This window comes from Cydia splendana, chromosome 10, assembly GCF_910591565.1.
Source record: "Cydia splendana chromosome 10, ilCydSple1.2, whole genome shotgun sequence".
NCBI lineage: Eukaryota > Metazoa > Arthropoda > Insecta > Lepidoptera > Tortricidae > Cydia > Cydia splendana.
Genome location: NC_085969.1, coordinates 16,390,414 through 16,408,272, shown reverse-complemented (window position 1 = coordinate 16,408,272; position 17,859 = coordinate 16,390,414). Strand labels below are relative to the sequence as shown.

At 36.4% G+C, this 17,859-nt stretch overlaps 2 long non-coding RNA genes across 2 annotated transcripts; one reads left to right on the top strand and one right to left on the bottom strand.

The window, feature by feature from the left end:
* The first annotated feature begins 6,537 nt into the window (after positions 1-6,537).
* LOC134794617 (uncharacterized) lies at positions 6,538-14,034 on the top strand. The gene is made up of 6 exons (XR_010144698.1): positions 6,538-7,761; positions 8,237-8,368; positions 9,715-9,850; positions 10,362-10,508; positions 11,534-11,673; positions 12,549-14,034. It is a non-coding gene; the product is annotated as an uncharacterized LOC134794617 (long non-coding RNA).
* A 336-nt stretch (positions 14,035-14,370) lies between these two features.
* Positions 14,371-15,789, bottom strand: LOC134794616 (uncharacterized). The gene is made up of 3 exons (XR_010144697.1): positions 15,452-15,789; positions 14,870-14,995; positions 14,371-14,505 (listed from the first exon to the last, which is right to left on the bottom strand). It is a non-coding gene; the product is annotated as an uncharacterized LOC134794616 (long non-coding RNA).
* Positions 15,790-17,859: the final 2,070 nt, after the last annotated feature.

Here is a 17,859-nt window from a genome sequence, read left to right as displayed (position 1 = left end):
CGGTATACACTTCGGTAATTTCATAGACGTTTTATGTAGTAGAAGTTGGTATACCTCACGCACGCATTAAGATAATATTCTAATACACTGTAAGAGAGCGATACATAATTGTAAGTTAATATTGTCAGTAAATACTAGGTCTCATTCAAATTTAATAAAATGTGGGTTTAAAAATTCAATTTCTAAAGCTGATCCACTTATCCTCACCGCCGTGTCAAAAATAATTACGGGTCAATTTATTTTAATAACGTCATGAGCCTGTTATATCTCGGGGATACAAAGCGAACGAAGCTGCCGAGAATATTAAGCGTGGCTGACCTGAGACACTTTATTATTCCTCTTGTTGCTTTGTTTCATCGGGTTTCTGTCTAACGGATGGTAATTAAAAAAGTTGTTCCAGTGCTCAGAGTTGATTAAAACAGAAATCTGATTATGGTTCCTGCTGTTTTGAGGGAAGGAAATATGGTTTTCATAGTGAGTTTTTAGTAGAGATGCGGTTTTGGTTTGCGAATAGTGGTTTTGACCGAATACCGAATATTCGGCCCCTCTCTCGGCCGAAGCGCCGAATATTCGGTCGCCGACATAACATGCGAACATTTTGATTCACGTTATTGATGAAAACTGTTCGCCAACAAAGCACAACGTTTGCTAAAGTTTAACTTTTGTTGCTGAGAACTAGTGAATGTAGTTAGACTCAAACAAATCAGACCCATGATAAAACTATAGTACATTATTGTCGAGGCTCGGAAGTAGCTACTTGCAGGCTGAGGATTCGTTTTAAACGGAGTCCGTTTAATTGAATCCGAACCCAGCAAGTAGCCTTCCAGCCGAGTCATATATAGTGCTTTTCTCAAAAATGGTGCAAGAAATATAAATATCATAGAAATATTTTACAAAAGCAACTTTCTTACGTATATATTTTCACAGAAAAAAGTAGAAACAATTGAAAAAATTAGCTTTGCCGCCTTTTTATTTTTTTAATAAAAAATAGAAGTGTATTTTTCTGCCGAAAATACGCCAACCTATTTGAGACAGCTAAATAGTCGCGGTACTAATCTTCTGTTTGGCTGTTTAATGGGCCTGTGCCTTCATTTGATATGGCCATTTCAACTTTTAAAATGTTTGGAACTCGACAAATAATGGAATTTGTATGCAACATTGCAGTCCCAAAATCGAGACTGCAATGTTTTTAACTTTTTAATTTTTGACTGACCATAAACTACGCGCTTCGCAACCTATTTTTTAAACGGCAAAGTCGACTTTGCCGTCCATTTTTGAGAAAAAATTATTTGTAATCAACTAATACTCAAAAACAGGGTCTTCAGGTTATTTAACAACTTTCCAAGAAAACAAATTAAAATTAAATATAGTTGTTCTCGGTTATTTTTAATGCGTAATTTTTCTTTTTTTGTAGGTGCAACAGATATTCGGTATTCGGCCGAATAGTAGGCAACATTCGGCTGAATACCGTATATTCGGAAAATGGCCGAATAGGCCGAATACCGAATAGTTGTTGAATTCGTGGCATCTCTAGTTTATAGTGTTAATTGATGCAATAACTGTTATATAAAAAAACTTAAACATTGTTACTTAAACCTTGAGTTTTTCCATATTTGCCCTAGCTACACGGTAAATTTTCCCATGGAAAAATTATACAAATGTAGGTTTACATTCTGGTGCATGATTAAAAAAAAAAACATTTTTTTAATATTAATATTTTTTTGATTACTTACTATTTAATAACGGCTTACATAGTCTCCTTTTGCTCTTGATATATGTTTGATATAATACTACATACATCACGCCTATTTCCCGAAGGGGTAGGCAGATACCACGGATTTCCACTTGCCACGATCCTGACATACCTCTTTCGCTTCCTTCACTTTCATTCAATTTCCTTCCTTAACATTCCTCATAAAAGCTCGCCGGTTTAGGGTGCTCTTGACCTGGCCTATACCTTCTAGGGCAAAGTTAGACGGCTCGGTAGTTACATCACGCGTTAACAACTTAACAGGTTAATAATCTCCTCTCTAGTGTTGGGTACACGTACTGAATATATTATTGATACATTCTGTGGTTACGTTTTGAACTTACGTTTCGTTCTGACTGCTTCCGGAAGGCAATAAACAAGAAAGTTCGTAAGTAGTTTTGCAATCCGCTCGAGTTTTCCCACATATCTTTGGCGGCAAGCACGTATTGGTACAGTTTCTCTTATAGAATTATCCACAGTCAACGTGTATTAAATTACTACGAGAATGTTCTTCACTGCGGGTGCGATAAAAACTTCTCGACGGTATGCTAGCGCCAGCCCTATCGTTTTCTAGGGGACTGTTTCCTAAATAGCCACCAATGGGCCATAATTTCGGCCTCTTTATTACCTACGAACCAAACAAAACATGATACGGTCGAGTGCGGTGCGAGTTAATGCCGCAAATACGAGAATAATTGAATACTTGACAATTTTGCCTTTTTTTTAATTTTTTTTTCTTTTTAACTGAATTAGGGTCAAACATGTTTTTGTATGAGCTAATGTTAGGTTTTTGTATGGCGTCTACTGGAAAGACGCCATCATAAAATAAAGGGACTGTAAAGCTAATTTCCATATTTTATCTACATATATAGGCCCCTAGCCTAGTCCGTAGTGACCCTGCCTGCGAAGCAGGAGGTTTCAGGTTCGAGCCCCGCCTCCAGACATTTGTTTGTGTTCGTCACATTTATTTGTTCCTGAGGTATGGATGTTATAATTATATGAATCTATCTATGTACCTATTTATCTATATAATTGTGAATGTCGTCGCCTGGTACAACATAGTACAATCTTTGCTTAGCCAGGTTGATTTGTGTAAGATTGTCCCCAAATATTCATATAGGTACCTAAGTGATGGCTTCCTTTTTGCACACTCCGATTATATTTAAACGTAAGTAAGCGTCATTCTATTAGACCTGTAAGCGTGCCTGTGCTGTAATAATTACATCATAATTTTATTATCATGTGAATTTTGTTTTTTAAGACTAATTTTTTGACAATATTCTCTCGCAAAGGTCTACGTGTCTGCATTTTTCTATTAATGACCTCTGAAAAAGATGCAATTATTGTCTGTAGCTCGTCGGTATACAGTGTGAGTATGTCTATAACTTAACAGTATCTATTTAAAAACTGCAAATGTGTGCACTTCAATTCTACTCCGTAAACTCAAAAGCCGTGGATTAGATAAAAAAAAGTTTCAAATTTGACAGTAGCTACCGTGTATGGCCTCACCTCAAGTTGTTGGGTCAGTTATTACAGACAACAAGTCGGAAATTCGTTACATTGCGCGACAGTGACTTCCTGTGGCATGAGGAACGGATATTAAAGTTGTGACGGGATCAAAAATTTATTTTTGGACGTGCGAGATTCAAAAGTGTGTGTTTTGGAGGGCAGGCCTCTATTTCACCACGGCGACAGGTGTGACAATTCGACAAATGTCACTGTTGCTGACTTCACAAGCATCCATGGGCTACGGTTACCGCTTACCATCGGGCGGGTCGTATCCCTGTTTGCCACCTTCATTGTATTATTTAAAAAAAATATAATATCGGCAAAAAACAGGTATTTCTCTTGCGAAGTTTATGATGATGATGATGACAATTGTCACACGATTTAATAGAACTTTCGGTAATTCTTGACAGGAAATGAGTTCTGTGTCGAAATTTCGTGACAATTGTCGTGTTTCTTGTGACAATTGTCATGAGCTTCGCAAAATAAGTACTTATTTATTGGCGATATAATGGAGTTTTCTTTAAATTAATATGTTGGTGGCAAACAAGCACACCGCCCGTCCGATGGTAAGCGGTTACCGTAGCCTATGGAAGCCTGTGACGTCAGTAACAGTGATGTCGACAATTGTCGCACCTGTCACCGTGGTGAAATAGGGGCGGGCGGACAGCTTCGCCCCCTGGTCTGCAGCGTTTTGTAATGTGACCAAATTAATACATGACCTTTTCATAAATATGTACTTTAGATGTATTTATTTATTTATCCGTGGACAGCATGCAAGAAATATTAGTAATGTTAATAACTTAACCCCGGTAAATATAACAATACATAATTGGGTATGTATGTCAAATTAAAATAAAATAATTTATTATAGTATAATTCAAAACAACGAATTATTTAATTCGTGTTTTTGTTTAATTCCGTAATAAAACGATGTTCGCATTCTAACCCAGATATATATAATTATACCTTATAACAAATTGTATTAAAAAAAACAGTTTGCTGAAGCCATAAAAATTCTGGTGTTTATTAAATTTGATCCGCTGAACGAAATGGAGAAAACATGGCGGCGAGGGACTGTGAAAACAAACAAGACCCTGTCGTGCTTTTATTTTTAACCACTCTATCCCAGCCGGCTTTAAAAAATAAATTGCTTCGCCTTTGGAATCTTTCTCAAACATTAATTCAGTTTTAGCCTTTCGAATCTTGTGGCAACAATTGCTTTAACTTGATTGACAAATGTTAATAGTTGATTAATTTATTGCCTAGCCAAATATAATTAAGGCCGAAGATTAGTGGGATTGGAACAAGGTTTTGATTTTAAAACTTTTAGCTATTTTAAATGCCAGTACATTCACGTGACACTTATCTGAAAGTTGTTAATATAAAAGTTGACAAAAGTTATAAAACGTAGTTTGAGTATGAACTTTGACTATATCTGATGTTTACAATGCATTATCGCGTATTTTATTTACGCAAGAGTTTATTACTATTATAACATGTAGGTACAAGTTCACGGTTTTATAATCAAGTAGGTATCAAAAGGGAGAAAATTTACACAAAGCAAAAGAGATCTGGACATTCAAACTGCTATATATTTCCTCTACGAGGTCTGGAGATGAATGTAATAAATTTTCCCAACTCAAGGCCTCCCGAAACTAGATGAGAGGGCATAACTTTCACGGCTCCGATAATGTCCAATTACAAACCCTCTATAATAACGTATATTTTGCGCTCACTTATAACGGTGCGAGAGGGGTACCTACACTAAGATTGATCTTCAAATTAATACGCCTCCTATATACTCGTATTACCTAATTATATGATCGGGCAATTGCCCGATCAGCGAACGTGCATAAAAGACGGCTTTATCTAAAATTAGAATCATACAATATGACCTGTCCAGGAAAAACTACTTTATCTTACTAAACTTACATTTCTATGTAAATTCCGCCTCCTGGTGGTTTTAAATTAAAAACGTGAACACCGAAATGCACTCCTGTGGCGGTATTTCCGTGGTGCTTCCCTGCATTTCGTTCCTGCACATGAATGAAGACAGATTGTCTGCGAACGGAAATACCCGTCCAGAAAATGCTTTTACAGACAATATTCGTTGGCCACTTCATCAATTATAATTGGGCACTTGTCTCTCTCGTTTTAAGCTGAGCGTGAAAAGCATGAACAAACATTTGATGCCCCATGGAATAGTTTGAACATTACACATAATATTCACACATTGCTTATGCTTCGTGCCTCACCACCGCCAGTGTCAATGCAAACTTTTAGGCCAGTTCGTACGCTAGAAATGTGGTTTACTACACTAAAAACAGAATTATATTTCTATCATGTTATTAAGTTTATTTTAATTATTTTGTATTTGATTAATTCGTTTCTATTTTAATTACGTCATTTAGATGTCATTTTGATATCAGTGTACGTTCGAATCGAATTGGTCTGTTTGTAAAGGAAATAACACACAAAAATTTATTAAAAATACCCTTAAAACGGGTGAGGTCAATTTTTTTTCACCTCAGCAGCTCGAAGAAGGGTACTTTGTTTCTTAAAAACAGTGAGCAAAATGCGATTTTGCTCACTGAGTGAGACAAAATGACATTCAAGTAACCTTTATAGTCAAATGTCATTTCAACATGCGGGGTCTAATACAAGTTCGAAATACTTGGGTTCTATTATCTCTGTCCCTTTCACACTGTTAGCAAAACGAAACAGACAAAAAAAGTTAAAACGTCATTCAACGGTATATTGACGGTTTATAATAGACCCCCGAAAACTTCAGACCGCATCGTTCCAAACCACGTACGAGTATGAATTCTTAATAATTAATTAATAAAATAAAGTTTAAGATTTGATAAAAACTGATAAAATACTATATTTTAGATATTTTACTGTACAATTAAACTCAAAAATACACAGATTATCACGCAAAATTAATAATTTTACTTTTAAGAATTTCTACTAGATAGTTGACAAATAGTACGTATCCGCAATTCGGACCGTATCATATAAAGTTTTTTTTTACAAAAAAAAAGTTGTCGATTGAAGTGTCAGTTGATGTTCGTTATTTCCATATTATTTTACTGAAATTTATTATTACGTTTTGTTTTTGTGTTCGATTGCGGTAATTAAACTTAGGCCGGGGTCGTTTTCACCCGCCGCCCGCGGCCGACAGCGGCCCGCCGCCCGCGGCGTCTGCAGCGCTACCGCGAATACCGAAAATCGTCAATTGCGGGCAATTCTGACAGATAAAACACGGTTTGCTACCGCGAAGACAGCCGTCATCGAGCGGCCCGTTCGAAAGACGATTATGGATCGAATATCGTTCCATAGACCTACCGCGAAACGCAATTTTCGGAGTTTTTGACAGCACGAAATTCGTAAAGAACTGTCAAAACACACGTTACCTCAAGAGCTAACGTTGTTCTTTCGTTTATCACAGTGCTGCCAGATAACTCACCTTTCAGCTTTTTATCCCGTTTTTGTGGCAGTGAATCCGCGCATTGTTTTGCAAATATTTTGAATGTCCTCGGTTTTTGAGCACTGCAGCGGGATGAATAAATAGATATTTGGGGATTATGCTCGATCAACTCGCAGTTTCAAAGCAGTGCTCCTGTTTTTTCAATTTCATGACCTGGCAATTTTATTCTGTCATAATAGGGTATCATGCCCTTCGTGTATCTTATTATTATAGTTGATTGTGTCGTGCTGCGTGAAATTGTACTGTTTGTTTGTGAACTATTACAAAGATGTTTCTGTCGCAAGAGAACCTGGCTGAAGAAATCCGGCAACAAGCCGCTTCTATAGATGCCTAATGCGATAAAAATTCCGCTAAGTGAAAGTTCTGGACGCGGAGTTTGTAAATACCACGCTGCATATTTCCACATCCACGACGAAATAGCTGTAGGACCCTGTTCAATAAGGTATACGTTTTAGATTATTTCGTAAGTCATTAATCAAATAGTCAAAACATTGAACATTCACAATAAAAGGTCTAGAGCATTGCAAGATGTATGTTTCAAGTATTCAAAGTTCTACCTTCATGGGAAGCTATGTAGTGTCTGTCAGTATCTAATTAAAATAATATACCATTTGATAGAATGTATTTTTGTATTATACAGAAGATATTAATTTAATAATATATGTATATAAATGTTATGGGACAATCTTACCCAAATTGACAAAGCCCCACAATAAGCTCAAGAAGGCTTATGTTGTGATATATAATAAATACACACATGGAAAACACACACCAAATGACTCAGGAACAGATATCTGTGCTCATCACATAAATAAATACATAATGCCGAGATTCAAACTGAGTTGTTCGCAAAGTAGTGTACTTCTACGTTATTTTTCCATTTAAACTTTTATGGCAGGCAGATTATCAACATGAAGTGGGCCGGGACCAAATGGATGCCTGTTTCTCAGCAAGCGGTGTCCAACTGCTAAATTACCCCGGTCTTATCAGTATGGGCTATCATTAAAGCCGGGTAAGTGAAATTTGTTTACATTATTTATAATAACCTCATATCAGATAAAATAATACTGTGAGTAGTAATATGGATTTATAAAATATACTGATAGATATTGTTAAAAAAAAATCTTGGGTTTAAAAAAAAGAATTGTCCAGTCAAATTGTATTTGTAATATATGGGTCTTCTTACCTGATTGAAATGTTAAAATAAATAAATACATAAAACATTTACAGTTAAGGTTGTTCTAGCCCCCACTCTATCTATACACAGTGTTCCTTATATGTAGGTAATCTTACCTACATACAATAATTACGTATCTACCCAATTCTAAAAGAAGTTTACATATATACATAATTGATGCTAAGTAGTACTTAAGTAGGGCTCTTCTCAAAAAAATAGTTATACATACATTGTACATTAGAAGTAATGCACATTAATCTTATATCATATTTCATAAATTAAGTACTAATAATTTCATTCTGCATTCCAGGGGTTTTCGATGCACACATGTGACCCTTCATGGGCCATAGGAATATGAAGACCGCTTCTTGTATATCTTTTCCATCACGGAACAATGGTGTTCCGGACCTTTGGTAGGCGTGCGCGGAGCCGTAGGCAACACGTGAGTCCCTTTTGACACTTAATGAAATGTAAGGGGTAAACCGAGCGGATGCTGCCCTTGCCCGCGTCATGGAACACACGCAGAGGCAGCATCCGCCAGGGTGTAAGGACTATTGAGAGTTGATGGTATCTAAAATTAACTAGGCTAATGCGTGCAAGCGATGGTGATGATAAGTACTGAGCTAAGGGATATAAATGGTATAAAACGGACGACTGCCTAATAAAATGATACGCAATTTTATTTCCGGCAGATATATTATTATTATTAGTCTAATAGAAGCAGCTAAAACAGCTTGTCTATTTCTGTGCTTGTTTTGAAGGGCAATTTTATAAAAAAACCTACCTCTTATGTATACTACTGTTTACTATTGTAATAATGTTTTGAAAGTTGTCTCTTTAGTGTACCTTATAAAAAAAGATTGCCTCTTTATCCTGTTAGGAGGTTGATATATTGATCAGTATATTTCATGTTTTCCATGTGTGTAAAAATAATTTTGTGAAATAATAATCTTAACCAGTTTATTCTAATCCCAAAATATTTTAATTTTAAACTGGCTCTTAGCCCAGTCGGTAGTGACCCCGTCAATAAAACAGGAATTTTCGAGCTCGAATCCTGGTAAAGGTATTTATTTCTGTGTTTATCACAGATATATGATCCGGAGTTATGAATGTTTTATATTATTCTATCTATTGTATAATTATATCTTAATTTAGTACTCACAATACAAGCTTTATTTAGCTTTCTATTGGACTAGGTCGATTTGTGTCTTAGCTTTTAGGTTTTTACGATTTGAATATATAAGTAGAATATAAAAAAATCACAAAACAATAAAAAATATATAAACATATTATTAAAAAAACTAACCTAGAATGCCGCCAGCAGCGGGGCAAGGCCCAAGCTGCCGGTGGTCAAGGCCGCAGTGAGAGGAATCGACGTAGGTACTATACGCGCCGTGTCCAAGATATTTATTAATTACTAGCTTCTGCCCGCGACATTGTCTGCGTGGGATGATGACGATTGATGATGATTGAAAAAAAGTAACCCTTTCTCGGGGCCCAAACTATATCCATACCAAATTTAGTCCAAATCGGTTCAGGGGTTTAAGCGTCAAGAGGTAACAGACAGACACACTTTTACGCGCATTTATAATATTAGTATGAAAGTATGGATTGTTAATTTATTTAATTTACTAAGCCTTACATTACTTATTTTCAGACTTTATAGAAGATGTGTATACTACTGTATACCTACTCTAAAATATTCATGATTTGAATTTGACTTCCTTTATTTGTAACTTCGTACTAAAGTGAAAAAGAAATTAACAACAACTGACGTTTGGTTTTCAGATACGGGATCATATCAATTACGTGGACAAGTCGTATGGTGGGACAACCTACGACACCTTTATATGGAGCAACAGCGTTAGTCGAGATTACTTCGAGCAGCTGGCATGTGTGGCACCAGCGAAATAGTGTACATTAGGTAGGTATGTGTTATAATTTATATAAATATATTTGGTGTTTCTAATCACGCACTACGATACCACAGTAATATTAATAAGCATGTGTGTGTATGTGTGTGTGTGTGTTCATTTTTATTAATTCACACACACACACACACACACACACAATCAATTAATCGTTTAGTTAGCGCATCATGGAAAAAATGATTTACAAAATTGTCGAATGACGCTAGATGTAAAATGTGGATGACTGAAAAAATAGGAATAAATTAGAATTGTACAATACAAGCAAAAGGGAGCTAAGCTAACGAATTTCGTACTATGGTGAAATATAAATTAACATTATGTAACGTTCGGTTTTCAGTACGGCTACCACCAGTTTTGACATTGACAGATTAACTCGCGTCTACGTAAATTACTTACTATACATCTCGCTTGCACTAATATGCGAGTACGAGCGAGATGCATAGAAAGTAAGTTACTTAAACGTGAGTGAATATGTCAATGTTAAAACTGGTGGTAGTGCTTCAGATATGGGAACAAGTCAACTACATCATTAACATGGACGCGTCGTACGGCAGGGCAACCCACGACGCCTTCATATGTAGCATTAGCATTAGTCAAGACTACTTCGAGCAGCGGGCATGTGGTACCAGCGAAATAGCGCACATTAGGTAGGTAGGTATGTTATAACTTAATAATTTATATAAATATATATTGTGTTCTTAATCATACACTAAACGATCCTACAGTAAGATCAATGAGCCTGTGTGAGTGTATGTGTGTGTTGGGGGCTACGTACTACAGACAGACATAGATGCACATGTTACGTCAGGGGTTCATTAATGGTTTAACGCAGCGGTCGGCAACAGGCGGCCCGCGGGCTGCATGCGGCCTGCTAATCTTTCGCTTGCAGCCCGGCCCGCGAGCCTTGCTGGCTATTTTGTATGTAATATTGACAAACGACAATATCTGATAAATTCACAAATATTAATAAAGTGCGGCCCACTTCAACATTGTTAACAACTATGTACTTATGTGGCCCTTGGCTGCTAAAAGGTTTAGCTCATCACGGAAACTATTTACGAAATATTTCGAATGACCCTAGAGTTAGACCAAGAGAAGACTGCAATAATTCTGATAGCACACGCAGTGCAACTGTTATTTTAAACGTCAAACTTCTGAAATTATGACGCATAAATAACACTTACCTACACTGTGCATGCTATCAATATCGTTGCAGCCTTATCTTGGTCTAATTCTAGTTGCAAAATGTGGAGGACGGAAATAATAGGAATATAATTGTCTTATTTTATATTATTATCCCTGACAGAACGGCAATAATTGCCGCTTATTGTATATGCATTTAGGGTGAGAGACTCTTCGTTTGTTTGTGTTAGGGGCTATTCATAAATTACGTCATTTCAAATTAGGGGGGGGGGGGGGTCTGGACATCGGATGACGGTAGCATGAAGTAGGAGGACATGGGGTCATTTGAAGCATGATTTTTGGATGATTATAGGGGGGGGGGGGGTCAAAAATCGTCAAAAATTGATGACGTAATTTATGGAATTTATGGACAGCCCCTTAGTTACAAATAAATGTTTCCATTGCGGCCTTCAGGAAAGGTTCCGTAACACCAGCGATGGTTTTTAGGCAGATATTAACCCACTATTAATATAATGTGCTTATTATAATTTTAGAAGACTCCGGGTATCCACTGCGGGAACACGGGACACCTTATGATTTCTGCAACCGGCGCCGCAGAAGAATCCCCGAGGCTATAACGCCATACAAAATAAGGCGCGCTCCACTATAGAGCTAACATTTGGGATATTAAAAGGTAACTTAGTGTTATGGACACTGATTTGCAGTTCTTTATTATTTTTTATTTATTCAGGCAAACACTAAGTATAAGTTTACAGCTGCAAGATGCCAAGACACTTATACTGTTAATAATACATAGTCAGTATCATAAAATTCATAAATATGTATACACTTTTCGAACTATCTCTAACATACATATTATGTATTACTAAGTTACCTAGACATTTAAAAAAAACTGATATTAAGTAACATAGGCAGAGTTAAAAAAAATCCTGATACTACGTTGTAGGGACGGCCACTTGTCTGCGAATATGTCTGCGTTTTGGACTGTAGCTATGAAGTTAACCATCCATTGTGTAGATTTGCATTGGGGGGTGACGAGAAAGCTGTTTCATTCGCCGACAGATCCAACAACCATCGGCATAGGTCCTACTATAGGATTATACTTAGATACGCTTTCCCCAGGGATAGCACGCGCATTGTTGGTGTGTGTCTGTTTCCCGGCGACACTTCAACGACATGTAACTATTACACGTCGAAAACTTTCAAAATGGCGAAGTCATTGTAAACTAGCGTCTAAAGAAAATAAGAATCATAAAATTAGTATTCTAAATCAGCGGTCGGCATCATTTTAGCAGCCAAAAAAGTTGAAGCGGGCCGCACTTTGTTAATATGTGTTACTTTATCAAACATTGTCGTTTATCAATATTACATACAAAATAGCCAAGGGGGCTCGCGGGTCGCAAGTGAGAGGTTCACGGGCCGCCTGTTGCCTACCGCTGTTCTAAATAATAATGAAATTCCTAGTAATGTAATGAAGATGTCAAACAGTAATATTAGTACATAGTAAGTATAGTAATAATTCTAATACCAGTTCTTATGATGTTTCAGTTACACCACCACCATGGCCACTACTGTCTGATCTGTGATCCGTGCTGTGCCTACACGCGAAGACCGTACTCCCGACGACGGCGATGAAAATAACACTGCCGGCTTTTCAAGGAGCTACATTACCAGCTGATAATGCAACTATTACCCAATGCCCCGTACCTACGTAGTATAGAAGAAGACTAAGACTTATCTACTATATAAGCAGAGGCTAGCAAACTAGTCTTATTTCCTATGAGGCCATGCTGTGGTAATTATTAAATTCACCTTAGAAAGCTAATGTAAGGCATAAGGATAATAAGGCACATATATTTGAATCGCCTCCTTTACAGGAATAAATTGTGTAATTTATTGTACCTGCTAGTTAAACTATTACACGATTAGCAGCACTAAGAGTTGTATTGGCCAAGTTGACTACGGAGTAATATACCTAGCAGGTAGAATAAATTACATTTGATCACTGATGACCAGACACAGATTGTGCCGATTGTGTTATTAACTATGATTGCATAACTTTGTCTAGTATAGTTCTGAATATTTGACCATCGATATAAATGATGTAGATATACAAAGATAGATAGATAGAATACTTTAAAATGTAAAGATGTATAATGCGTGTGTTTATTTTTCAAATTTCCATGGCAGAATTTTGTTACAAAACAATCAGTGTAGTAGTATAGTATATAACGATAAGCAAACATGTTACTCGTAAAGGAACACACGAACGAAATATATAAGACTTGTAATGTAAAAATCTAAATGTTATATTATATCTGAGTTGTGTAAACTTCGAAAACTTTTGGCTGTGGCGGCGAACAATTATTTCATGACACGGCAGGCGTGCCTTACGCCATAGAATATGATCGCACGCCTGTCGTGTCATGCGCCACACGTTGAAATCATTGATGACACGCCTGTCGTGCCAACCGCACCGAAACGGTTATAAATGTACCTATGATAAATAATTTTATAAGGTTAGGTAGGCTATTTTATTTCTTACTCTTGTATGTGCAAATAAACATAGTCAATGATTAGTCAATAATATGTAAATGACATTAGAGTGAGACCAAGATAAGTATGCAGCGATTTTTATAGCACAAACGTGCAAGTGTATTTTAAATTCCAAATTTCTATGAAATTATGTATTTAAATAACATTTGCGCGTCTGTGCTATAAAAATCGCTTAATATCCTGGTCTGACTAACTCTTTTCGAATGTAGACAATAAGGGAGGAGGAGGAAGCTTCTGCCCATTTGCCGCCTGTTTGTGCATGTGCTGAATGTGTTAGTCCCGAATTTTATTATATTAATATTTAAAATATAATTATACAATTTTAACCCTTTACCAGGCTGACATTTCGAAAATGACAATTGAATGTTTTACTCATCAAAAATAGAACAGATGTTTGAAGTGCCATACGTGGGAAATATAACCCTTAACCCTTAGCCTGGTAAAATTGTTAAATTTTTTACACAAATTAATAAATAAAACAATGTTAATGTGAAGACAAACTTTTTATTGAAAATCTCCCAACTACGTGTTCGACCACTGCCCGACGATCTGCGAGATATAGTCGCGACGCTTCCGTGTACTGATAAAAATAGCTAAATTCAATAAAATATACTTTGCGTATAATTTTATTATTTTTATTTTAACAAAAATCGGACAAATCTCTATATACATTATACACTTTCAATAAAGAATATTTCAAATCAGTCTAAGCAAATAAAGTTATAAAATTAATGTTAAAAAAAGACCTAAGTTTTTTCCACCGCATCAGTTCGCGGGTGTATAAGTTGGCTTCGATCACCTTCATATCCAGCACCACCTCACATTCTTGTGGCTCCTGTTGCGGTTGACCGGGTTGGAGTTGTGATTAGGCGACGGACCGGCGCGGCTGGTAGACTGGGAGTCGAGGGCAGGATAGCCCTATGAGGCGCTGCCAGACATCCTCTGGAGTCTGTGGAAATGTTAATAAAAACAAGAATTATATTTAGATATATACAAATTATTGTATTAAACCATACTCCAGTGAATGGTGTGAAATTGAAATTAAGTTTATATGTCAAATCTAATTATTCTTATTTATTATAATTTAGACATTTGTAGACTTTTAAAGCATGACGTATAGGATATATAAGTATGTAGCCAGCCTACTTGGCATCTAGGTAAGTAGGTACCCATGTACCTAGTTGGCGTTGGGCAGACACTTTTATTTCAAAGAAGGTATGAAAGTGAAAGAAAATCGTAGATTATCATACACAATCAGGATAGTTTCATGAGTACGAAACGTTACTGTGATCCAAATCAGTAAAAATGCCTACCTTTGTTGGCCTCCATATCATTATAGAAATTTCCATTTTCCAGCAATAGCTGGAAGCTATAAGCTTGAACATATTCCTTGCCAGGGTGCTCACTGTAGGTCCATTGTGATTCCCACTAGTCTGGAACTAAAAAAACACATGAATTAGAGCATATTTTTCTAAAATAACCGGCTACAGGAGCTTCGGACAATCAATAGACTATTTGACCTTAAGAACTTACAAAGTAATAAAATAAATTACTTTTGAGAAAATATTAATAATAGGTAGATTGAAAATTATCCTTTAAACTGCTAAAATAATCATTTTATGTAAAAACTACAACTGTACACTGTTTAACAAGTATCTTATTCTTATTTGTTTCATAAGTCGAGCGAGAGTAACCAAAAGTATGCAACGAAACTATGTAGTTTCGAAAGTCATCGGGTACTAGGAAGTAATTTATATGTTTAAAAGCAACTAAAATAATCAAAAGTAGGTACATTGTGATACATAGTTTCAAAAAGTCGTCAAGTACTTCAATTATAACGGTAATTTCTTCTGCTTAGAAAGTTTTTTTTAAAGACAAGATAAAGATTTTCTTACCTTTTCAATGTAAATACAAATTTTATAATATTAAAATATGTGGTACAACAGACAAACATCGGCGACATCAAGACAGCCATGAGACAGTAAACAATGAATTTGACATTGACAGTCTTGACACTACTGCTTAATCTATTAAAATTATATTCGACAAACAGCAAAAAATGTTAAATTGGTATTAAAACTTATTCTACGAAGGTTTTTAGTATCATTGTACGTTATAAGTACGTAAAACTAATTATTTAAGTATATCTAACTCAGTTTTAAGTAAATTATTAATTTACCGGTTTTATGTCCCAGCGTAGGATGTGAAGTGTGATGCACACTTAACGTTAGGTTCGTTCATTCCATTCACGTCGGTCAATTCTATGGATTCGAAAGACGTAAGCCAAAACGAAAGTGTTTCCCGGTAGGCTTCAGTTGGTTCGTTCGAACTAATTTACGTGCGGATGGCGCTCTATCGTTCGATTTTCACGGTAGCCCTGAATGGTATGTTCGGGAATGCTCGGGAGTGGTCGTTTTCGGGGGGACGCCGCACGCGGCGGGCGAAAACGACCACTCCCGAGTAGGGCTTGCAATCCGGATATCCGTTTTATCCGGATATCCGTACAATTTAGTATCCGGATTTAGATTATGTTGATATCCGGATAAAACGGATAATTCGAATAATACAATTTTTAAGAATACTATTTTAAAAACGTTGAGAGTTATAATGTAAACCACGTTGTCGGTTGATTTTATTTATTTGGATACATTTTTACGTTATAAAACTGTTTATTCATTACTTCTTGATTGCCGTCTACTCCCTTATTTCCACAATCGTATGCAAATCGTCCTAGCTCCGTAAAAGTAACTTTGAGTGTACGAGTACCCTGTTCCTGTCAAACATTATCCCATCAAAAACATTTTTTACTACAAAAAAGTTTTGAGATGTAATGTGAAACCAAGTCGGTTATTTTAATCAGTGCCAGGGGGTGCTAAAACCGTATCTATCAATAAGATATATTTAATTTGCAATACGTATAATGACTTGGCCATCGCACGGCTGCATAATGACAAAAGGATCATCGTCACCTATTAAAATTAAAAATAATTCTAATTGAACATAACGCTAGCGGTAATTGCAGTTTGAGCATTACACATATTTACGAGTACGGTACGAGTAAAGCATTATGTGCGATTGCGAAGTCATTATATGTATTACAAATTAAAGATATCTTATTGATACGGTTTTAACACCCCCTGGCACTGATTAAAATAACCGACTTGGTTTCACATTACATCTCAAAACTTTTTTGTAGTAAAAGTAAAAGCGTTGCGAGACTTGCACCTTTTTACATGTAATGTCTTTGATGGGATCTCATCTCTTTTTGTAGGCTGTCCTTCTTTTCGGGTACTCATACCCATACTATGTATACACATATCATAACTAAACATATCTTCATTCATACTCACATCGTACATCGTAGTGTACCTTTACTTTACCTACTATTTGTAGGAACTGCAACAGTAACTTTGTAATATCATATATTTATATGGGATTACAAACTTACTTATGCAGTTCTTAGATCTTTAAAACGTGACTGATATTGCAATATTTTTAGGTTTTCCCTTTATGTGGCCATTAAACCCTAACTCTGTACCAAATTTCAGCTCTCTGATTTTGGATTTTAAGTATGTGATTATCAAAGCTTACTGGATGACCAAAATTTCTGCGTTCTGGTCTTATCCAGAGGTTCTCAAATAGGGGCCTGAAAATGCGGCGAAATGGTTCCAGTAAAGGATGGTACGGCAGTGTTTGCTACGCGCTCGACTTGGCGGGGGCACTGCCGTGCCCCCAAACGTGACGTGATGCGCTGTCATTATTGTTAGCGTCCGAATACATTATGAATAAAGTGCGAACAGAACTAAAATGAGTCCAACGGAGGAAGACTTCAGTTGATATTAAACTGCCGATTGAAATGCAGTACGGTTTAGCAGAATGATGAAGAAGGTTTTAGCATTTCGTATTTGAATAAATATAGAAGAGGAAAAATGATCGGCCACGTGCTACGACACGACCACTTCATCAGAAACATCATAGAAGGCAAAATAAATGGAAGGAGGGGGAGGGGAAGACCAAGAAAAAGTTATATGACCCAAGTAAAGGAGCATGAGGGGCCGTGTCGTACCAGGACATTAAGGGGCTGGCTTCGGATCGACCAAGGTGGAGACAACTTCATCACGCTGCACCGACAGAGCCCAGCTCTTAAATTGAATGATGATGATTTGAATAAATCTGTAATGGAAACCTTGATTGACTTTAAATGCAATGTAAAATCTCAACAATAACAGTCTCTTATTGTTGAGATGTCTAACAGTTAGAAAATGTTCGATTCTCTAAATATTATCAAAAACTCTACCAAGAA